This window comes from Equus przewalskii, chromosome 29, assembly GCF_037783145.1.
Source record: "Equus przewalskii isolate Varuska chromosome 29, EquPr2, whole genome shotgun sequence".
Taxonomy (NCBI): Eukaryota; Metazoa; Chordata; class Mammalia; order Perissodactyla; family Equidae; genus Equus; species Equus przewalskii.
The window spans coordinates 16,621,747-16,647,390 of record NC_091859.1 but is presented as its reverse complement, the minus strand read 5'-3'; the positions used below and the strand labels follow the sequence as shown (position 1 = coordinate 16,647,390).

Here is a 25,644-nt window from a genome sequence, read left to right as displayed (position 1 = left end):
TATTCAGTCTTCCAAAGAGCTAAATCCCTTCCTACCCCAGGCCCTTTGCATATACAGACATCTTTACTTGGGTGCTCTTATTTCTCACCCTCCTTCCCCTACTGTTCCTTTACCCTGTTGCACATGCTCTTACCTCTATGTACTTATTCTTTATAGTTTTTGTTCATAATCGTCATTGATTCATCATTGGAGCGCTATCTCTCTCCCTGCTAGATTCAGATTTCCATGAATAGGTACTTTATTCCTATTCATAGCTCTATCCTCTGCTCCTAACAAGGAAGCACACAGTAGGTGCTTACTAAATATTGATTGGCTCATGAAATAAACACTACAGATTTTAGTGAAACCTATAAAGTTATTGTATTACAACTTCTTCCTTGCCTAACTAATAATATTATAGTTCTTCTGAGAGGTTGGCACTCTTTTGTAGTTACTCCAAGAAGTTAATGTCAACAGTCATTTTTTAAGGCCCAAAGGAAATGATTACTGCAGCAGTTTCTAGTGGGCAGAACTGCTTTGACTCGTATTTGCCTAAGATGAAAGTATCTAGACTTTTTGTTAAAATTCCTTGCTTTTCTGTCTGTCAATTTCAACCAGAATTCTCTCCTCCCCACCTAACCAAGCCTGTGAAAGATAAAATACTTTCTTTCGAAAGTTGAATGTTGTATCTTTATCTTTAAAAAGGAAACCCTAACAACTGAAAAACTGGTTCAGTATCAAATTCTTATCCATTTTCCCTCTTTCATTCTTTTTAAGTAGTTGTGATGTCACAAATGCAACTCCAGTGTTCCACCAAATGATGTAGACTAAGAACTGAAACTGCTCTGCAATTGCCCAAATTATAGTGAATATCAGATAAAAGGTTTGCTATCTCCTGCTCTCTATTTTCAGGAGCCATAAATAACCCAGCACAAGCAGAGCTACCCCCTGCAAGCAACACGATGCCTTCTGGAAGTCTGAATAGGGGAAGAACAGTCTTGCCATCTCAGTAATGTAAGTGGAAATCAAACAAATTATCTTCTTAGTGATCAAAGTTGATCAGAGCCTCATGACCAGCCAAATGTCCTCTTCTGTTCTTTATTTTCCCCAAAAAATGTCTACCATACAATGCTGTTATTATTTGCTGTCCATGTGTGGTTAGCACTAAAACAGAGAGGTGAACCAATCATTTCTGTGTTTCTGAGACATTTTAATGATTCACATAATAACCAGAAAATACTCAAACTGGCCTGTCCTGAGATTTAAAACAAAGACCCGTTCAAATAAAGAAAATGGAAAAGCTATTTTTGACTGCCCAAAGAGAGGTATGTTGATACTGGTTTCCTTCGAGCTGTCTTGTGATCAAATCGAGTCAATAGCACAAGTGTCCTCCTGGCCTTGGAGAGGGTTAGCTCACAGAGCAGCACAGTTTACACAGGATCATTTGCCAAAATGTGAACTTGGACTTGGCTGTACTTCCCTTCTGAAAGTAAAGAATGGAAAGTCTTGTCACACTGGAGATTCAGTTAAACTTGATTCAAATATTTAGGCTATGACTACCCAGGATGAAGTGGAGTTGAAATACAGTGAATTTTACTAATGTGCTCCCGCTTGTCCCAGGACCTCAGCTCCCCTCCTCCCTTACACACACACCCTCTTCAAGCTTGAACATCCCCTCCTTTGCAGTCCTCTTGGACCCATCTCATGCCCCCAACTCTGGTTAGAGTCCCCTCCTCTGTGTTCCCATAGTACCCCGTGCTTACCTCTATCATATGACTTACACTTTATTTTTAATTACCCATTTGTTTGCCTTTTACCCTAATAAGATCCAAAAGGTCTTATTACGTAAAGAATCTTATTTTATTCCTCCTTATATCCCCAGCATGCAGTTCTGTTCCTGGTCAATCATTATTTCATAAAAGAATGAATTAAAGAACTATACTAAAAAAGTCCCTGTGGAGTGACAAAATGCCTCAAGTAACTTTCTTAGAATTGAGAATAATATATCTTCTTAACGTTATCCTGAAATCTGCAGTCTAAAAGTACCAACTCTGAGATTTCCAAGACTGCCCTCAGAGACAGCACAATGCCTGAGGAGCGCTGCAGTTGGCTATGAGCAGTGGCGACTTAGAAATTAAGGGGGCAATCTTTTGTCCAGAATACTGGCTCCAGTTCAACTCAGTTTGCAGATTCTATCACTTCCCTCTAATCCTCCCAGGGCGGGGTCCTGCTGCACTGTATCCACTTGCCTCTAAAGTCAGAGAGGCAGAGCGCGCAATCTCCTTCTTCCCCACAGCTGTTTCCATGCCTTGTTCTGTCACCTTTATTTTCCTTGAAACCCTCCATCCACTGAGATTACTCTCTTAGCCACTCCATCCACCATCTACTAATATCCAGTGCACTCCCAGCATTCTTTGAGGATATTAAAACGTGCTTCATGGTTTTTCTCTTCCTGTAGTCGCCAACCATCATCTTAGGCAAATCCACTACCCACGTTGAAAAATCATTTAAGCCTCTAATTCCTTGACCTCCTCTGATTCAGTGTCTTATCTCCAAGCACCAGCCTCTTCATTGATTTTTCCCTTTACTTGCTCCTTCCTGGCTGTTTCTCTCCTGTTTGGGGCTACTGATTAGGAAAGAGGGGAGGACAGATGGAGGCAGAAGTTTGACTTAGACTAGAAACCCTGGACAAAAGAGATAATGACTATGAGCCACGTAACAAAGAGAAACTGGTGACTCAATGTGGACAAGGAAAAACAAGAAAGTAAAACGAGGTCCCAAATATCAAGTATAATGAAGGAAGGTAAACTTAATCTGACAGATAGAACTCTAGAAAATATGTTAATATGGAAGTAGTCACCATCTTCAGAGCCTTTCAGCTGCTTCAAAGGACCCTGTAGTTATGAGGTCAACTTCCCCCTTCTGACTCTCATCTCCGCCTTTGGAAACAAGCCTGACTCTGTCAGATCTGTTCCTAAACTTGTCTGATACAGAATGAAAGAAAAGGTTAGTGATCTAAGAGAAGGAAAGGAATGAATTGACTCAATCAAGAGCTGGGAGAAAGTAGGAGGAGGAATATGAATAGGACAGCTCCCCTTGAGAGCTGGAGTGACAGAGGGAGGAGTGGAAGTTGAAAATAGGAGGCTCCCTCAGGATATAGGAGAATTGCAAAGGAAAGAAAATACAACAGTTGGATCCCATTTATGCCTTGGAATCTCCAAGGAATACAAATGGAGTTCCTCACTGTGTGCATGCTTGTGAATGTGTATATCTGTGTGTGTGTATCCGTGCTTTACTCTGGGCCTGAATCACATAGGTCACAGCCTCATCTGAATTACCTTGGAATTCAAATGTGGAGGCTGGGTATCACACAGAGGACCGAGTGAGGACATTTAGGATACAGAATATTCCACAGAGTGCTAGAGACCAGCCCCTGAATGAGCCGAAAGCTGCGGAGGCACAGAACCAAGATGGGCAGCCTTGATCTCCCACTACTGCTAGTTCGCAGAGTGCCAGTCCCTAACCTGGATCAACCCAACCATCTGTTTCTGTGGGCTTTCTCCCAAGCTACCAAAAGCAGTTGGAGAAAATTGGCTCTAAAGCAAATTTATGATATTCAAGCTCAGCTGGACCATCAGTGCTGCTCAGCAATTCTTTTCCTTACCCATGATTGGGTCCCTTTCCTATTCCCAACAGCAGCTGTGCCAATATTTTATCCTTCTTTTTCAGAGCTCCAACTCACTCTCTCCATTCATGCATGCATTCAACAATCATTTATTGAGCACTTACTATACACATTTCAAACACTTTTGTAGGGGCTTCTGTAAGATAAAAAATAGTCACAAATTGTTTGAAGCTCCTCTCATCAAAAAGATGGAATCTATTTCCCTGCCCCCTGATTCTGGTCAGACTATCTGATTTGCTTTGGTGAATAGAATGCAGCAGAAATAATGTTGCACTACTTTCTAGCAATGTCTCAAGAGTTCTTACAGCTTCCTGTCAACCTCTTGGAACCTCAAGACCATCATGCTGGGAAAACCCCTAGTCTAGTCTCCTTGAGGATGAAAGACAACAAGGATAGAGACACCTAGTCAATTTAGCCATCACAGCTGGGCCCAGCCACCAGCCAACCTGCCAACTGATAGCAGCCACCTGAGGAAGCCCCTCTGGGTATTCTCCATTTCCTTCTATCTCTGCTTGAAAATCAGCCAATTCTTGCTTTATCTCATCTCTTTCATGTAATACTCAGGGCAGCTAATAGCAGCCAATGCATACTCTCACTACCCTTTCCAGCAACTTCCCTGGCAACAAAGTCAAGGTCCTTCAAAGTCTGGCTCCAACATGCTTTTCTGTGCCAATTGACTCCAACACTCATCACATTCATCCATCCTACATGTATGGTCCAGGCCTCTGGACTGCTCACCATTTCCCAGACATGCCATGCATATTCACACCCTGCCTTTGCCTTTGCTCATCACTGATGATTAAAACACCTGATATATCCTTCAAGATTCTGCTTAAGTATATTTTTTTGTGAAGTTATCCACAACTTTATCCCATCCAATATCTTAGGTCAAAATTAGTTTCTTCCTCCTCTGTTGTCCCAGAGCAATTTGTCTTTAATCCTAGTAGAATATAACACTGTGTTATAGTCTGTATATTTCTCTTAAACCCTAATCTGACCTTTGGTTGCTAGAAAATGGGGATTTGGGGTCACAGATCTCTGTGCCCCGGGTGTGGAGTATGGACCACAATGGGAGCTCAGTTAGCATTTATTAAAATTAAATATATGCATACAAAGCCAACCGTATTCTAGCCAATTGAATAATTCTGTCCGCCCACATCTTACCAACCATCATAGCCAAGTATACGACAGTCTACCCTGATATTTAACTCAGCCAAAGTGACCAAGCCAGCCATGGGATAATCAGATCATTTTACACTGAGAGAACCATTCTAATTTTTCCAGAGCATTAAAAGAAAGAAGTTCCTAACGATACACAGATGGCCTAGAAGGGCTAATGCACTACATGTCCAAAGAGGAGGCACTTCATTTCCTTCTTGCCTCCAAGACAAGACTCATTATCTAATTTTGTGCATCTGTCTTAAAGTTATTTATAAATATAGACCATTACTTTAAAAGGACAATTTTTGGTCGCTGTTTAGAACTACCTCATTTAAATGCATTGAATCCTGGAAATGTAATGCATTTTCAATGCGTGAAATCATTGAAAAATGCAGAGAAGCACAGAAAAATGGATATCTTTAGAAGATTCTAGTTCACATTGGTTTGTGTTTCTGCTCACAGCACAAAGCTCTTGAAGAACGTATAATCTTATTCTGTGAAAGTTACAGATGTGTATGTAAAATATTCTATTATGCATCTTTTATTTTCCGCTCATATTTATTTTGATGATATCTTGAATTGTAAGCATTTCACGTGTGCTTTCTGGTTGTGTTTTTGTATGTTTTTTCTTAGACCTACAACTTGTTAGAGCTACAAGGAACCTAAAGATCGTGCAGCCCAATCCCTTTATTTTACTGAGATTCAGAAAGGTCAAGCAACTTGCCCAGGTTTGCAGGATAAGAAAATAGTAAGATTAGCAAGGTTTTATGAGTTCGCTAAGAATGGAAGTAGCATAATAAAACTAACATTTACCAAAGAAGGATTAGGATCTCTGAGTTCCATTCTCAGCCCAGATCAATTAAACATGTTTTCATTTGTAAGAAATTGGGGAGGAAATATAATCCTGCTTTACTACACTGGCAGAGTACTACATAAAATGCTTATCTACCATAATTCTACCAAAGAATCTGTGACTTTAAAAATTCCTATTCTTAATCAAAGTAGAGATTTGTTTTATATTTCAACTCTGTTTGCTTACACACACACACATACAAACACAGATATCCAGTAGTCTAGGTTAACTGGAAAATGCCTCCTTAACTACTGTGTATGCCTAACTAACAATAATGAAAATCTTACTCTGCCTGAATCCCTCAGATACATCAGTCATTTTCTTCTTGGCGATTTAATCGCTTCCTTCCATTTAATTACTTTGAGGATTAACTGTGGGCAAATGTATTCCAATAAGAGGCCAATCTACAAAGAACAGGAAGCTTTCCTCGTGGTCCCAAGGGAAATTTAGCACTTCTGAGTGTAACTGCATTACAGCTCTCCTGTTTCTTTTAGCCCTTAAGCCATGTGTGTCACCTTAGTTGTTTGGGTGTAAAAAAATGTCGGGGGATGCACTGTTTACATGCTAGCATTTGTACTCAATTTCTGGCAGGGGTAAAGATAACTCTTCTTAATCCGGGCCATACAGGAAGCTATTTGTTTCCAAATCAAGTCATTAATGCTTAAACAAGCAAACAGTGCAGCCAAGACAAAAATCAATTTGCAAAAAGGGGAGGCCTTTTTCCAAACACTCCAACAGTCACTGGGGAAGGATGCTTTCACAAATCTAATGCTTGAGAGTATTACAGCATTAGGTTAGGTTGATCCTATTTTTCTAGTTGGATTTACTTTGTTTGAGAGTCAAGGTGATTAATGGTATTGAATACTATCAGCAATGTTTTCACTACCAAAAGAAATACTTTTTCCTCTAAATAACAAGCACAGAAATCTGACTAGTGACCTTCATGTGACCTCTCGGCCACATGTGTCTAGGTATCTTACAACAGCTAAATGCTCCCTGACAGTGGTTCTCGAACTTTGCTGTACAGTAGAACCACCTGGAGAGCTTTTTAAAACCCCACTGCCCAGGTTGAACCCATCCCAATCAAATAGAATATCTGGTGAGTGGGAGCCAAGCATCAATATTTTTTAATGATTCCCCGGGTGATTGCAATGAGCAGCAAAGTTTGGGAACCACTGTTCCATGACATCTCTGACTCATGTGGCTTTCCAGTACATAAATTCTAAGAATGAAGGACAAGCAGGGAATTTCCTTCTCTGTTCTGACTTCTACACTTGTAAAATCAAGAAATCTTAAAGACGTATGTATTTGGGGGATATATTTGATTAAACAAAGGGAAACTAATATTTATATCATGAACCATGAAACAGTTTATACCCTTAGATATACCTATTTTAATTTATAAATCTGTTTTAAACAGATAAATATGCAAAGATACATGTACAAAAATGTCCATAGCAGAGTTAATTATAATTTTAAAATATTTAAACATTGTCCTACCAAGATGTCATAACTTAATGAATTATGAAACAACTATATGAAGAACATTATGTTTTCATTACATAGGAAAATTCTCTCAATATGTTAAATATAAAAATACAACACAGACATATGTATCCATATATAAAAATATCCTATATATGTCAAATATATCTACACATACAAGTGTATATATGCATGTGTATATATGTGTGCATATACGTATATATGTATATGTATATATTGCAAATATATAGATATATAAAATATTTGAAAGTATATGCGTGAACAAATACACCTAAATGCAAAAACACATGTCTGGAAGGTTCCTTTAAATCAGAAACAGTGTTTACTTTGAACAGGGAGGTAGGGCTGGGCAAAGTGAAGAGGAACTTTCTCTTTGTATTGGATTTGTTTTTATATTGTTTATGTTTTTAAATGTTGTTATCTATATTATTAACAATTTTAAATAAACAGAATTAAACCAGAAAAGAAAACACTCATATATATGGAGAAAAAACTCACCAAAATGTAAATATCTCTGATTTATTGGGCCAAATGTGTATTTTTTTTGTATTTTCTTTGTTATACGTTTTTGGGTATTTTCCCAGTTTTTCACTAAGCCTCTATTATAATCAAAAAAATAAAACATGTTGAACCTAAGACTAGATTATTTGATACACATATTCTCAAATTTGAAAAGATTAAGCCATGTTGCAAAGGGGCGCCTGCCTCACCAGACAGGCTGGGAATGATATTTGTGTCTCATTCAGTTTTGCCCATTAGTTACTTTAAAAGCTGTTTAGAAAGCACTATTAGTTCTTGCTAAATCCACTATCATGCTGTCTTTAACCTGTTTCCAAGGTGCCTTTTACTAAGCAGGTAGCCTATATGCTTTGCAATTTAAAAAAGAGGAGGGAAAGTCCAAACAAAGAGACAGAGAACATTTCAGACCTTCTAAATCTTCCCATAGTCAGAGCCTGGAGGTTCCGCACACGGGGAAAATCACAACTGAGATGAACGCCCACCAAAAAAGTGATGTGCAAGTTCTACCACAGCTGTCTGGTGAGGAAACCAAACGGGAAGCAATCCCCAAATGATTTAAGAAGGAAAACGGAGGAGAGCAGCAGACAAGAAGGGGCACATGGGAGAAGACAGGCAGAAAAGGCCTAGAAACTTTAAAACAAAAGAATTCAATGGGAGCTTTTTGGCATAACTTCTATCAAGAATACTCGATTCTGAAGATTCTCTTTTTTTTAAATTTATTTTACTGAGGTCACATCAGTTTATAATATTATATATATATTTCAGTTGCACATCACTATCTTTCGATTTCTGTATAGACCGCATCATGTTCCCACCAAAAGCGTAGTTGCCACCCCTCACCATACACGTGTGCCCCTTTACCCCTTTCCCCTTCCCCTGACCCTCTGCTCCTCTGGTAACCACTGTTCTGTTCTCTATATATGTGTGTGTGTTTATCTTTCACATATAAATGAATTCATATGGTAATTGTCTTTCTCTATCTGAGTTGTTTCACTTAACATAATACCCTCGAGGTCCATCCATGTTGCAAATGGCACGATTTCATCTCTTTTTTCTGGTTGAGTCCATTGTGTATATATACACTACATTTTCTTTATCCATTCATCCATTGATGGGCACTTAGGTTTTCAATAAGGGTTAGTTTAAGGAGGTAAAAGTCCTTTGGTTGGTTTGTGAATTTACATAAAACTTGAAAATGAGAAACTGATAAAATTAGCCTAGAAGTCAAACCCACCAGTCTTTAGCAGAGGTTTGGAAATCTGTGTGGGTTACTAAGGACAAAGATAAGGTTTAGTGAGAAAAATGTAAACAAACAAGGTTGTTGGAGAAAGGAATGTTATGTAAAAAGGCAGCTCCACTTTTTAGGGACTAAAGTGGCTCCACTTTTGGAGCCATGCCATCATGCTCAACTGGAAAACCCAAGAAAATTGATCACCTAATCCTATGGTTCCAAGTAATCTTTATTTTTCCTGACGATTTGAATGCAAAGAGAAATAACTAAATCTGGAAGTCACACTGTGTTACTGAACCAAAAGTGAGTTCACCTCCTAGCGAGTTAAAATCAGACTCTCGACTGGAAGTAGTTTTCACACAAAGTAGCATTTATTTGCAGCAAATAGGAGGCCATGTGGAATTGTTTCCAAAGTCATGGCAGTCCCCGAACACAGGGAAGCAGGCACCTCTTATTTCAGGTGGGGAATGAATATTCAAAAGGGAGATATGGGCATCCACTTGCACAGGCTCAGGTGGCAACTCTCAGTTCATCTGCAATGGTGCTGCTCTTGCAGCGGGGTTCCGTCTGGTTCAGGGTGTTTGTTGGTTGCATCTCTTAACAAAAAAAACAATTTGGAAAAACAGTTAAATGCTTCTGAAAGCTCCCTTGAATTCCTTGGGGTAATTAGTCAGTGACAACACAAATGATACAAAGGCTGCTATAATAAACAGTCCAGAAAATCTTAGTAGTTTAACACCATAGAAATGATCTCCTTGCTCATGAATAGTTCAATGCAGGAGTTAGAGAGGTGGCTTTCCATGCAGTGATTCATGGCCCCAGGCTCCTACCATCTCATGGCCACACCATCTTCTGAGGCCTGGAAATCTCTTGCTTTCAGCAATAGATGGTGAAAGAGAAGGTGGAGAAGAGAAAGATATCACTTCTGCCTGCCTTCCATTAGTGGGAAGCAGACACAAGGCTTCACCTAGTTGTAGCTCCTGACTAGGCAGGTGCATCCTACGGACAATGCCATATTAAAGAAGGGAAGCGTGAATCTTTGAAGGACAGTGAGCCAACTTGGCCATAAATGTCATTTCAAATATCAGTGACAGTCTTCTTAGAGGTTCACTTCTTAGTGGCCTAACCTAAATATAATTCCAATTGGACCTATTTGCACTGGCTTAGTGTTCTATAGAGAGAACATGCATGCATGCTTTTAGTTCCCACTTGGACTGTCAGAGTAGAGAAAATCTTTTCTCAAATTTTTATAAAATGCCTTCTTACACAGAGTTCTAATAGAACAACAATTTGCTCAACTAATGTTGACTCTGGATAAACTCTTCATTTTCCACCCTCACCTCAGTCTGAGAGACATGGAACAGCTTCTATTTCATCTTATCTTTACCCATAGACTCTGAATGAATGACTGAGGTACTTCAACTTTGTAAAAAACAAAAAAAAACCAAATGGCTCCTAAGTAATAAATCAACCAAGTTTTAAGGTAGACAAATATCAACTTTAATTTAGATTCTCCCAATTGCCATTTATGTCTTATCCTCTTCATGTCATCTCTTTTTATTTTTTTGACTCAACACTTGCTCCTTTTAGCACTTTGCTCCCCCTTTCCACTAATGTTGTGGAAGACTTTATTCTTTTTTCTCTCTATTATGGCAGACTCATATGTCACCTGGGCTAGTTGTTACACTTAACTAATAACTTTGCAACTGATAATATATTTGCAATCCATAATAATATATCAGATAAGCCATTTACTTAGTTTCCAAAGTTCTGCAATGGCAACCCCATATTTCTTTATGGAATTATTATCCTAGTAACGATCACTCTCATTGCCTGTATATTAATAAAGGTATGATCTGTATTTAAGATTCTCCTCGATTTCAATAATCTCACCAGTCATTCCATACCTGTTAAAATAGGCCTTGTAACTGCTCCTTCCCTCCCCAAGTACTGTCTGTAAGTCAGACGCTGCCTGTCACAAATGCCCAGTGAACATGAGCACACCACCAGGGACTGCTGCTAGACAAGAGAGTAGAAATGGATCCGGGCAGATCAATTACTGCCACTGTAGAAGCACATACTCTCTTGAGGGTGAGTCACATATTAAGACCAGTCTATTTTTACGTCCTGACTTTCATAGCCCAGATGAATCTGGTGTGACCTTATTATAATAATTTGAACTCTGCTGTCTAAGTCCATTATCATACAATGTTGTTAAGATAGAAGTGCTTTGGTGATATGGAAAACATCTAAAAATATTGTCATTGAATGGTGACCAAAAAATATATCAAATCGTTTTCTATTTCTGTAAGACAGCCAACTGCTCTCTATTATGATGCCTCGTTCCATATCAGTGGCTAAGAAAATATAATACCTAGATGTTTCTCTGATCTGCATTTGCCTTATGTCTTTTTGCCAGAGCTGCAAGCGTTTCTCAACTGTGTTTGAAAGAGAAAAAGAGAGAGAACCTGGGATCTGCAAATATACTCTTTTTATTTTTTTTTTTTATTTTTTTTTTTTTTTAAGATTTTATTTTTTCCTTTTTCTCCCCAAAGCCCCCCGGTACATAGCTGTGTATTCTTCGTTGTGGGTTCCTCTAGTTGTGGCATGTGGGACGCTGCCTCAGCGTGGTCTGACGAGCAGTGCCATGTCCGCGCCCAGGATTCAAACCGACGAAACACTGGGCCGCCTGCAGCGGAGCGCGCGAACTTGACCACTCGGCCACGGGGCCAGCCCCTGCAAATATACTCTTAAGTGGCACAACCAAAGCTTGGCTACTGTTTTATTTAAGTTTATCACAGAATTCAGTAACAGATCTGTTATATCTATTATTATGCCCTTATCTGAGGTCACGTTATGGTCATCATTTCCTAAAATATTCTTAAAAATTCACCCTCATTAACAAATAAATAATAGTCACCTCTGGCATGTAAGGCATTGTGTTAGGAAACAGGGTGGCAATGGGTGTGGGGAGACTCCCACAAAGAAAAGTAAAAGCTCCATTATTTAGCAACCTGAATTTTAGGGTTAACTGTGAGTGTGTAACCTAAGCGTTGTCCTCTTCGTTAATATAACTGCACCTGCAAGAAATCTTGATTCTCCAAGTTCAAATGTTACTGTCTATTGCCTCCTTATTACCGGCCACCTATCTTGGTGTCCTTGATTGATTGCCTAGTCTCAGTGTTTTGGGTTGAAATTCTCACTAACTTGAACCACCTGAATAAGACTTCGCAGTCATACCAAACTTTCCTTATTTTGGCCTCAAATCGTATCTAACTTCATCGATCAATCTTGCTCAAGCTGCCCTAGGCATTCTCTCTTTTCTGTGGTTTCCCATTTCAGAATATACCATATACCGTGGGGAGTTTGAGTCTGGCTAAGCTATCTTAGTGTAGAAATACTATCATTTTTGCCGACATATTTGTGTAGACTGCAACAAGACTGTGATAGAAGTCTCTATTATTATCAGCATTAGAGTATTACCTGCTCATAATAAAACTAATAAATATTTTTTTAAATAGCAAATCAGTTCTATTCTCATACAATTAGAGCCATCACTTTATAGATTAATGTGCCGGGTAGAACGTTTCTAGGGACTGCTGTTTGTTGCTGGTAAATATAGCTTGCTTACTTGAGCTCTTTACCTTTTTCTAACCATGCTGAGAGATCTTCTGAAGCAAGCTTTAGAATCACGTAGGCAGGTAATGTGCTGAAAGCATTGGACAACCCCTTATTGGAGGCACCATGATCAGATAATAAAGCAACCACTGTGACTCAAGGTCAAATATCTGTAATCTGAACACAATCTCTAAATGACATAAGAAGGGCTTTAATCTTAACATTCACTCCATTTGAGATCCTATTCCATCTCTTTGCTGAGTAAAGTCAATAATATGAGAATCATAAACTGAGCAGGATTGCAAATCCTCTTATCCTACCTGCTGGAAATCAGTAAGTGGAGGACAGCATGGTTTCAAAATTTCACTAATGCAAAGAAATGAGAAAATAGTTCATAGGGTGATCGTTCAATATAAGCAGTGGTCAAATAATGTTATTGGATGGGAATTTTTTCTCTGCTTGCTTCCTGAATCCTCCATTTAACATTCTAAGAAAACATTCTGATGGAAAAAGTCAAAGATATGCAAAAATAAAATTAGGCTTATTAATCATATTTTATAATTAGAAAGCTTGAGCATTTTTATTCAAAGAGAAGCTTCCTAACTTTACCCTATACCTTAATTAACTACACCTTAATTACTTAGTTACTAAAAAAGAAATTAAGTTTAACAATTGACATTTCCGTACTGAGTTTTATGCCTCAGAATACTTTATATTCATACTTATTCCTACAACTAAAGGGAGGAAGCAGTCATTTGGATAATTTAAGAAAAAAATGGAATTGAATTTAATTTGTTAGAGACAAAAGATTTGTAGAGTAATGATTCTCAAACTTTAATATGCACGTAAATCACCTGGAGATTTTGTTAAAATGCAGGTTCTGATTCAGCCAATTTATGGTGGGAACTGAGATCCTTCATTTCTAAGAAGCAACCAGGAGATGCCAACTCTACAGGTCCAGGGCTCAGGTTTTGAGTGGTAAGATCATACAGTATTGTATTCCTGCGTGGTTTTTAAAGAGAGGGTACTGGAAGTGTGAAAATGGATTTTCTGTATTTTCCGATTCTTTGCTTCATTTGCATGCATAGTTATGTCTAACATATTTTAAAAAGTAACCAGAGAGTACATTGTTTATCCTTTTGAAAACGTAGAACACAATGAAAATACAAAATGAGCACAATTATTATTTATCCTAAGCTCTGTATCAACATCTACTGCACTTTTAATTAATTCATGGACTAGTAATTTAATCTTCTTACTGGGATCAGTTAACAAGCAAACTGCTCTCAAATTGTTGAGGAAATACAAATTTAAACATAACCAATCAAAATATTTGGTTGGATTCCACTGACTAGTTTAAAGTAATAGAGTAAAAAGATTGTTTTAAATTGGAAATGCGCTAAAAGTAGCATTTTCCTTTGTTGAACTCAGAAATTAACGTATTTACTTAAAATGCTAACTCAGCCCTTGGAGAGGCCCATTGACCTCACTGAGGAGTTCAAACTATGTTACACCTTTTAGTAAAACTCTGGGGGAAATTTCCACTGCCATACAATGAAATTCCATTACGTATGACTTATTTTTGGCTCCATGATTGATAATAAAACCTATCAAATGGCATTTCCCTTTATTTTTTTCCTGAGGCTTGGTTATTGTACTACTATTTATGTATTCTTCAAGTGTTTTTACTTAAAGGTATTTTTAATTTTGTTCTTCAAGAAGTACTAAAATATGTAAATTTCGTTATTATAATGATGTCATAGTATATTTAAAATTACGTATTAGCAATTATCCTGCTTAATGATTCCCATAAATATTCCGCCATTTATAGCGTTAAAATGCCAAGGAATAACTTTATGGCAGAAAAATTTATTTTCCCAAGTCCTGCACATAGTTAGCATCCATAAATATGTACTTGTGAACTGTGGCCTGATCCTTTGATGGTTGATTAAGGACTGCTGCAATGGATGTAGAACTATCGATTTTAAAGGAAGAAACAAGGTACATTTAAGAAAAAAAAAGGGGGCTCAATATTTTTATTCATATCAAGTACCTACCACAGAGCGAACCCTTAATAAATGTTTGATGATCATGGTATTGATTATAAAATTACAGTTTGTAGAAAGTTTTACAGTTAACAAAATAAATTCTCTTGAAGATCCCTATTAAATTGGTGAGGAACACACAAAGATCTCCCTTCAAGGAATCACTTTTTCGCTGCTGCTCAGAGTGCTGTCAGTAGACATTCTTCAGCCCCTTCAGGGGTCACTTGGTCACACCCGTCCCAAAGTTTCTCACATCCAATGATGCATGAAGGCAAGAGTATTGCTATAGATGGAATGTTTGTGTCCCCCAAAATTCATATGTTGAAAGCTAATCCCCAGTATGATCATATTCGGCAGTGGGGCCTTTGCGAGGTGCTCAGGTCATGATGGCGGAGCCCACATGAACGGGATTTGTGCCCTAAAAAAGAAGCATCACAGAGATCCCTTGCCCCTTCTGCCATGTGAGCACACAGCCAGAAGACAGCTATCTTAGAACCAAGAAATGGGCCTTCATCAGACATTGAATTGGCAGGTGCCTTGATCTTGGACTTCCTAGCCTCCAGAACTGTAAGAAATAAATCTTTGTTTTTTAAGTCACCCAGTCTATGGTATTTTTGTGGTAGCAGCCCAAGCTGACTAAGACAGGTATAAAGATTCAGGCATTTCAGATCAGTGCAGAATAACTCCAGCTTGACTTTACGCTCTGCCCAATTCTGATTTCATCCCCCTTATCTTCATAGGAGTTGATCCCAAGGATCTCCCTTAATGCTCCTGCACACTGACTTCCTCTAGGAGTCTGTTTGCCAGAGACCTAACCTGACACAATAGACACTGACATCCTCGTCTTAGAGATAAGGAAACAAAGGCTCAGAGATGATAAGTGACTCATCCAAGGTTAGGCAGCTTGGCCAAATTATGGGTTGAGTCTTACCCATTGCAAATCCCAGTTCCTCTACCATGGGACCCTCATCTCTATGGTCTGTCAGATCCTTGAAATGGATTTTATCTGTATTTTGGGAGATGCACTCAAATAAAGCAGCTTAAGATTCCCTTAATTATTTTCTAAATATTTGATGCCAGTTATTCTCCACCTTCACCCCAGGAAATGCAAAGGAAACTGGTAAACACTTAACATTGATTGTCTTCAGGCATGCTGCTCTAAAACTTACATCAAATTCAGAATGCCATTGTTCCTAGGACCCTTGGCTGCAAGGAGAGCGCAGATATTGAGATTGAAGAGTCTGGGGCAGGGCCAATGGCAGGCACAAACCAAGGATTTATTTAAGTCCAGGATTCACAACAAAGGTCAGAGATCGGGTAAAAGCAAACAAAATGTCTGTGAGTGGAGCAAAAGTAGAGAGAGATAGGGCAGAGGCAGGAGCAAACTCCAGAGACAGAGACAAAAGAAGGCAGAGATAGAGACCCTCCTTCCTGTTCTCTATCTGTGAGCCCTCAGACCTCACAGCTGTTGGCCATGCTTCAGAAAAGATCTGCTGTTACTACTGCTGGGCCAGTTTTCACTTCTCCAGCTATGCTGCTTCAGCCCTTGGGGATAAGAAAGTCTTTAGGGGCCAGCCCTGTGGCTAAGTGGTTAAGTTTGCGTGCTGTGCTGCTGCAGCCCAGGGTTTCGCTGGTTCAAATCCTGGGTGCAGGCATGGCACTGCTCGTCGGGCCACACTGAGGCGGTGTCCCACATGCCTCAACTAGAAGGACCCACAACTAAAAGTATGCAACTATGTACCGGGGGGATATAGGGAGAAAAAGGAAAAATAAAATCTTTAAAAAAACAAAAAAAAGGAAGAAAGTCTTTAAAAGCCCCATATGGAGCATGTTCTGTAGATATGAATAGCTTTGAGTGTATTGTGTTGTATTGAGTCAAACCAAACACCAGCCACAACTCAAATATACTATGAGTCTCCATTACAAGAATCATTATAGATGAAGGAATTTTATAAGCCCAATCTATAGGCCCACTTTTTTTAAGTATTATTTGACAGTACACATACCCAATAGAACAAGAAAAAAAATGAGAATTCTTCCTTTGCATTTGTTGTAATGAGATTTGATCAATTTTTCTAAAGAGAAGGATGTGTTCACTGGGATACTTGTCAATTTGTTCTAGAGGATTTTAAATTGAAAAGAGTGAAAGACAAAAAAAAAGAAGGGGAATGCCCAGGTAAAACTCTAAGTATGAAACCAGTGTTGAATGTACCTAGTAATTCACAGGAGAAAATACTTCGGGAGGCAGTAAGACATAGCACTTAGGTTCCTAGTTCTGTGACTACCAATATACCAAGCATATAATTTGATGTTCATACAAGAAACCAACACCTCTCATAGACGATATTGCATCTTGGCAAAATAAGATTCACAAGTGGCAACTCTTATGAAATGCACTCTTGTGCAAAGGGAGTAGGACCCTGTGTCAAGAAGATATATACCTTTCAGAAAACCGCAAAATTAGGGATGGGTAGAGATAAAAGGAAAGAGTATCAAAATGATATCAATATTGGAGGGGATAAGGTGGGTTTGATGGTTGCTAAAACAGCCACTCCAGGCAGAAAGAAAGAGTAGATCACATGCTGACGTGGATCACAAATCTAGCGCAGAAACAGAGGCAAGACACAGAGCAATGAAGGATATCTTATCTAGATATCTCCAGGAAGTCAGTCTGCTAACAGTAAAGGATTGAATGCACCTTACTGACAACTTCATCTTTTAGAAGGCAGAAAAAGTGAGGAAGGGAATTACTGTTTAGGACATGATACTGGCAAATAAGGAAAATACTAGTTGGCAAAGCGGAAATGATAGAATCCTCAAGAAAGAGGGAAAACCAGTAAGAGCATTTTACAGTCTGTGATAGCCAAAGCTTTGGACCTTGGGCAAAGCTAGATATTTGCCTAAACTAAAAGAAGACAGGTTTCCCAAGTTTCAGAGAGAAGATGCAGTCAGAGTCTCATGGCCAGAGACCGGGAACACAAAGAAGGACTCTATGCTTGTAAACACACGGTTCTGAGAATCTAATCATGAACGTGAGTGAGAGGCAGCTCAGGAAACCATTTGGCAGCTCAATCAGCTCTCAGATAAACAGAGACATTTCAAAGGTGTCCTTTATAAAGAATGGAAGTTCCAACATGGAACCACAAACAAACGAAAACTAATACCAAGGGAATAAAGCAAAGCTTGTGAAAATTGCCAAGGAAGATGAAAATAGGTTTTCTAAAGGTATGAAGGGAGCAATAGACAGATTTAGGGACAATACTGAGAAGTCAGCAGAAGAGAGGCAGGAAGCAAAACTTCTCAAGTCTTTTTTCTGCTGTAGCAGACCTCTGTTTCTTTGTCCCACATCACCTGAGGTTGTAATGTGCCTGGAAGCCACAGTGCCCAGCCTGCCCTGGCCATGGCCATGAACACATGATCAAGTAGATCCAGTCAGATCCTCTGTATGAGATTTGATACATGGATTCTGAGAAAGAAAGCATTTCTCTTCCGTTTGGATTTGTACCAAACCCAGTAGCTATCTTTTTTACCATGTGGAGAGTCCATCCACAAAAAGAATCAGAGCTCAGATATGGCAAGAAATCTAGGCTCTTGATGACTTCCTCTGAATCCCTTAATCCAGTCATGACTGAGGCAAGCCTTTCCTCTGAATCCCTCAGCTATGTGAGCCAACGTATTCCTTTTTATCATAAGAAAGTTTAAATTGGGTTTATTGTATTGTAATGAAGAGAGTCCTGACTAATACATTGGTTGAGAAGGTTAACTGTCAGATTACAAAGGAGAAAGCAAATATTAGGAGGCAGAATTAAATTCCAAGCTAGGTAAGTAGGTTGAAGAAAATATACCTTCAAAGGATTTTGGTTCCATTCCATAAAACCAAAAGAAGGCTCAGATGATATCAGTGAACTGTAAATAGTCATCTTTGAAGAGGTAAGGGGAACAGAAGTCTTGCTGGCAGATGGGAAAAGGGCAAATAAATGTTTCCATTTTCAAAAAGGTGAAAGAAGTTAAATTCTTTAAACTATATGCCAAAGAGATTAGAAAGATCCTAAGCAAAATGTTAAAGTATAAAAGGTGGGTAAATACTTCGGAAGCAAAGAGGTGATCATTAGGGACCAGTACAGATTCATGAAGTTCAACTCGTGCTGGGATTATATCATTTCCTTTTAGAAATACATTTACCAGAGAAGCTGACGGGGACTATTCATTATGCCAGGTACTGTGTGAGGCACTACTCTGGATATAGTAGAGTGTTATGTGTGATGGTCGTAGTCATAATTGGTTTACCTTGTTAATTATAATAATATCTACTGTGTATTGACAATCTAATATGTTCCAGAATATATACACATGTACATGCATACGTGCACTGAAAAATACACACGTATACACATACGTACACATACATATAATATACATAAACATGTGCACACATATACATACATGCATGCATACATATACACATAAACACGTGCATATGCACACAACACACCTACAGACATAATATACACAGGCATACACAAATGCATGTAAACATGTCACACATATGCACACATACACTCAAAAACACGTTTACACAAATAAATACATAGACACAGCATACACATGCATATATGTATACACACTTATATATATATACATGCACACACCAGAACAAAAATCTAATGTGGGCAATGAAGATCCCTATGATACAGAGATAATTGCAGTGAGGCAGTTTGTCCAAGGTCACATTTTTGTAACAGCAAAACATGGATTTGAACCTAGGATTATCTGATTCTTAAATTAATATTCTTTGTCAACAAAGGGTATCTATGTACACTGTAAAATACAAAAAAATGCTAACTAAAAGAGGAGTGGCAAGCTGAGGAGAGATCTAAAATTTTATCTTTGGTCTCTTCCACTTTCAAAAATTTTAATGAGAATAGAGAGCATTACAATCAAATTTGAAAACAATTCAGAAATATATGTAATACATTGTTGAAAAAATAGGAATCTGTGCTGAAAATAAGAAGAAGAAATATAATAGGGATAAAATGAGTTCTCAGACACAGGCTATGCAACAACATAAATACCTCAAGGGGAATTTTACTGGACTGTGAGCTCCAGGAATTAACAGTGGGAAGTTGCTGCTGAAAGAATGAACTCATCCCTGGGCTGCATTAGCAGTGGTATGACGTTCAGGAGTAGGGAGGGAATTTTCATTTTTAACCCTATGTGGACTAAATTAACACACTGACACATGCCCAGAGGAGATTGACCATGACCATGAAGAATTTAATCCTATCATAGCCAGATTAGAGAAAGATGACCACTATGTTTGACGAGAGAAGTAAACTTACATCGTGGATGTGTGAGGAGAATTTATTACATATTCCTTGTCTCATCCGGAAGGCTTTAAAAGGCAAAACAGGAATTAATGGAAAGAAATTACTGAGTCAGATTTCAACACAATGTGAATATAAGAGTTCCTGTTAAGATATAAATGAAATGCAGTGCCATGAAAAGCAGTGATTAAACATTTTAGCAAGATGATACTTTCCTGACAGAAAGGAAGTCAGAATACCTCGGAAGACATCTTTTTGCTCCTGAAAATAATGACTTGAGTAATCTCCCATATGTAAATGTTGGTAAAGCGGTCATCCATTGCCCAATTGCCCTAACAGTTCCCCCAGTGAAACCCACCAACAATCCATATAAGGAAACAGATCTACCAGCACAGGAAGTCCAAGGTTCTCTGGGAAGAAGGAACTTAGATCCTGGCTTGCAAGTCCCAAGATTTGAATCTGAATTTAGCTCTCACCTATAAGTGAAAGCTGAGGTGACTTTGACCCCAAAGGGAGAATTCATCAAGAAGACAGGAGACAACCATTTATTGCATTAAGCTCAGCTCATAGGATGTTTTTGAGGAAGAGCTAGTTGCAGCATGATGTGTGGCTGAGGCTGAAAGCCACCTAGGCTGTAGTTTATTGGAGGATGTGTTTAAAGAATAATTAGTGAACATATGTGCAGCCACCTTGGCATCCAAGCGTGGCATACCAATTTGACCTGTACAGGGACATGGACCAACAGAGGCATAACCAAGATGAAGCGAACATAGTTCATCTGTGTGCATGAGTCTTGGCAGGACACCATATGGCAGACAGCAGCAAAGGCAGGAAGGAACTGATCCTCCTCTCCATGCTTTGTCATCCTTACCTTCAGAAGCACAACTGACTACCTCACTTTCTTTGCACTGACTAGTCTCTGGGATTCCTGTACAACTAGAGTGGGGTGATTGTCAAAGGGGAAATACTGCGCTTCTGTTACTAAGGATAGGTGGATGCGTGTCTGCTCAACATTAGAGGAGCCTTCCCTCTATAACAATATGAACTTTGATTTTTCTAATTACAAATAAATGGAAATTATATGACTAAAGCAACAGAAATGGCTAAATGCTTTCACACACATTTCTTATTAATGCAATGCTCAATTATACTTAATATTACTCTCACTGCTTTGAGAGCTGTGCTTGAAATTGGAACATTTTAATTGTTCTAGAAGTCCCGAGTCTTAAACCGTGTTTCTTGCTTTTTTGGGAGCAGATGAACAGGACAGGATGTCTGCTGCTGAATTAGTTTCCCATTGCTGCTGTAACAAGTTACCACAAACGTGGTGGCTTAAAATAACACAAATTTATCATCTTATAGTTCTGGAGGTCAGAAGTCGGCAATGGGTCTCATGAGGCTAAAGCCAAGGTGTCAGTAGAGTCACATTCCTTCTGGAGGCTCTAGGGGAGAATTAATTTCCTTTCCTTTTCCAGCTTTTAGAGGCTGCCTACATTCCTTGGCTTGTGGCCACCTTCAAACAATCTCATCACCCCGACCTCTGCTTCCCTTGTCACATTTACTCTCACTCTCCTGTCTCCCTCTTTCTCTCATAAGAACCCTTCTGATTATATTGGGTACACCAGGATAATCTCCCCATATCAAGATCTTTATCTTAGTCACATCTGCAAAATCTTTCTGCCATATAACATAGTCACAGCTCCAAGGGATTAGGACATAGACACCTACACGGGCCATGATTCTGCCTACACAGCAGCCTATGGCTAAACCCTGGCAGGAATTCTGGGCTTTCACTACAGCAACTGGAAAGAGTATAGTGTTCCCCTCTTTTTTAACCTTTATCAAAGCTAAGAGGACAGAAGTTTTTGCTTATAGATGACATATCCACAGAGCTTAATCCATTAGACCTTGCAGAAATGAAAATTTCAGAGAAATCCTTAAACAAAGACACAGATCTTCCAAACTAGATGAAGTTTTGAAAGGGGTACAGAGAGCCAACAGGATTGGTTAAAAAAATTCCTCCCCCTCAGTGTGGTTGTTCAAACATCCTGTAGGAAGATGACAATAATTTCAGCTTACTTTGTTTTCGAAACAGTCTTAATTTTAATATTTTCTAGCCCCATAAGAAATTAAAGTTCTTTGGCAGAGCATCATAAGATTCCAGCCCTCGTGGGAGAATTTCCCCGAATTCTCCCATACCAGTGCTCAAGAAGTTAATTGGAGAAATAAAGAGGAAGTGGCCTTACTTGAAACTTAACTTGATGAAGCGGTCACAAAGGCCACATTAAAAAAAAACCCTTTAACTTAGTATAGTTTCTTAAAGCACCTGTCTCTTTGACATATTTCTCACTTCTGTTTCTGCCAACTTTGGACAGTAGCTGATCCCAGACTTCTTTCACCTTACGATCATGCGAAAGACTAGTCAATAGTGCCTATTCCTGTCTATGGCCCAACTTGCTTATTCGAAATCATAGTTACTATATCACATGTTCAGACAAACTCAAGTCTGAGAGTTGAAGGACAATTTGCCTGGCAGCCATGGAAACTATAAAACATATAAGGTTTTTACGTTATGGTTAATAGTATGTGAGGAAAAATTTCTACATGTCGCCCAACCAGTGAATGTCCATTATTAAGCCCTTGTATACAGTCAACCCTGGTAACTCAGTATCATTAGCCACAGAAAACAAATGCCTCACAAGGTCAAAATGTATAGCTGGAAATGCCCCATCTACAAATAAAACATAGTGTTCTTCTTATTACTATACTATCTACAAAGAAAGTACAGCATTTTTATTATTACTATCTTATTCCAATAAAACTAATTATTTCTTCTTGTTTCAGCAGCAAAAAGTTGAGATTAACTTTTGATTGTAGCAATCATAAAATGGGGAAGTCACCCCACATGACCCAAGAGAAAGGAGTAAATCTGTCAAATGGAAACATAGCAAATTGTCACACATAGAATTAATCGTGAAGGAATGATTTCTATGACATTTTAGAATACTTTTATAATCTGTATGTCTACAAGACTTTCTCATGGAAGGATCTAGAAGATTGCATGATGTCAGTATAGATTTTTCTTCTTCAGCAGACATAGAATAGTTAACTTGAGTATATTTTTGTTTAAGAATAATTTATGAAAGTATAAGGAAGAGGATGTGATACCAAAGTTAAATTAAACCTGTACGACCTCTACCTTCAATGATTGAGTCACCCCATAGCACTGCTATGACTGTATCTATCTATACTCCCTCCTGGAGTGTAGACAAGTGAGTAAAGCCTTGGTCATCATTTCAGTGGAAGGAGGGCTGATCAGAACAGGTTCCTCAGATGCATACTCCCCTCGTCTTTGAGTGCTGAGTCCCATGAGTGGCTACTAAGCTGCAGGAAGGGTCATTATCCATTACTCATTTAACAAACATTTAATAACTGATGATGCTGGTATGGGTCTGAACGACTCAGAAAATGCAAGACTTTTTAAAATTATTTTTAAATGTATTTTTTGTGTATTATATACAGTAAAATTCACTCTTTGTGGTGTACAATTCTGGAGTTTTGACAAATGAACAGTAACGTATCTACTACCAAAATCATGATATAGAATAGTTCCATCAACTCAAAAAATTTACTCATGCTTTTCCTTTGTAGTGAACTCTTCCCCTCACCCTGAACTCCCAGCAACTACTGGTCTATTCCCAAATTTCTATTATAGCTGTACCTTTTCCAGAATGTCACGTAAGAGGAATCATTTAGTCTATAGGCTTTTGATTTGGCTTCTTCCAGCTAGCAAAATACATTTGTGATTGACCCATGTTGTTGCGTGTGTCAAAAAAAATTTTTTTCAGTTTCATGCATGAATGTTCTACAGTTTGCTTGTTTTTAATTTTGTTTTATTGTGGTAAGAATACTTAACATGAGATTTACACTCCTAATTAATTTTTAAGTGGACACTATGGTATTGTTGACTATAAACACAATATTGCACAGCAGATCTCTAGAATTTATTCATCTTGCTTAACTGAAACCTTTGGCCCTTGATTAGTAACTCGCATTTCTTCCTCCAGTCCCTGACAACCACCATTGTACTCCTTGAGTCCATGAATTTGGCTATTTTAGATACCTCATAAAAGTGGAATCAGTCAGCATTTGTCTTCTTGTGACAAGATCATTTCACTTAGCATATTGTCCTCAATTATAAGATGTCCTCAATTATAGAATCATAATCCTTTTTAACATAAAATATACTTATAAAAATCGTAACGATTTTTAGCAATTTGAGGAATTTTTTCAGTAATAGCATTCTTTTTATTCCCATCTTCCCTGTTTATAAATAAAGAACATGTACCATTGTACTTCTATTTTTTTAAATTAAAAAGAGATAAGCATACACAAACTACACTATTTGCTATATCTACTACAGTCATGTACCACATAACAGTTCAGTCAATGATGGACCCCATATATGATGGTGATCCTGTAAGATTAGTACCATGTAGCCTAAGTGTGTAGTAGGCTATACCATCTAGGTTTGTGTAAGTATACTCTGTGATATCCGCACTGTGATGATATCGCCTAACAATGCATTTCTCAGGTTGTATTTCTATCATTTAGCAACACAATGCTGTACTATTATATTATCTTAGGTAAACTACTTAACTTCATTAAGGCTCAGTTTCCCAATGTATAATATAGGGAAATAATACTTCTTAGGATACTTTTTTTTTTTTTGCTTGGAAAGATTTGCCCTGATCCAACATCTGTTGCCAATCTTCCTCTCTCTTTTTTTCTCCCCTCACCAAAGCCCCAGTATATCATCATTTATTCCACTTGTAAGTCCTTCTAGTTCTTCTATGTGAGCCACCACCACAGCATGGCTACTGACAGATGAGTGGTGTAGCTCCACGCCCAGGAACCAAACATGGGCCACCGAAGCAGAGCATGCTGAACTTTAACCACTAGGCCATCAGGGTTGGCTCTTTACAATACTTTTTAGATGTCTCCAGACATTGCTAAATGCTTTCTGGGAGGCAAAATCTCCCTAGGATGAGAACCATGATTTAGGCAAATTGCTAGTTGTGACTATTAAAAAGGTCCATGTGGCCCAAAAGTTTCTTGGTATTTATTTCTTCTATGCCACTTGCTAATTTATAAGACATTCTGATATCTTGCTTGAATAGATAGATTACAGGAGTTTTACTATCCGGCTTTTTTGGATGAAGCCTCTAAGAGGGAAAAGTCTAACTATACTGAGTGTTTCTTTAGCTCTCACTTTTCAGTTTGTAAAAAGCGATGGTAAATTACTATAGCAATTTTGTCTTTTTACCAAAAAAATTCACAGATCACACACATGCATGTACCCACACACACACATACACACACAAGATTCAAGCTAAAACATTTTCAGGTTTAGAGTTCTTTAAATACTATGATTAATTTAATTTTATTCTCTGTCTCATTCCATAAAGAATGTCATGCAATAATACATGTCTTTCCAAAACTATTTCTCATTAATATCCTCTCCAAAAGTTAACTTATAGAAAAAATAATTTATAAAAGTGCTTGTCATTTTTAGGTCTTGGGTACTTGACTTTGAAGTAGACAGCAACATTGCTGTGTAAGATGATGTTGTACACGTTATACATCTTGCCTTGGAATAATGTCAGCCACACTAAGTTATTTTGCAATGTCTCCATCTACAAATAAAGTGTTATTCCTATGAG

General features: G+C 38.3%; 1 long non-coding RNA gene across 1 annotated transcript in view; it reads left to right on the top strand.

Annotated features, from left to right (window-relative positions):
* Positions 1-783: 783 nt before the first annotated feature.
* LOC139080184 (uncharacterized) overlaps positions 784-25,644 on the top strand; it is a 70,516-nt gene continuing 45,655 nt past the window's right edge. The window contains exons 1-2 of the long non-coding RNA XR_011534464.1: positions 784-993; positions 13,430-13,530. This is a non-coding gene — a long non-coding RNA (uncharacterized lncRNA). The remainder of the gene's footprint in view (positions 994-13,429; positions 13,531-25,644) is intronic.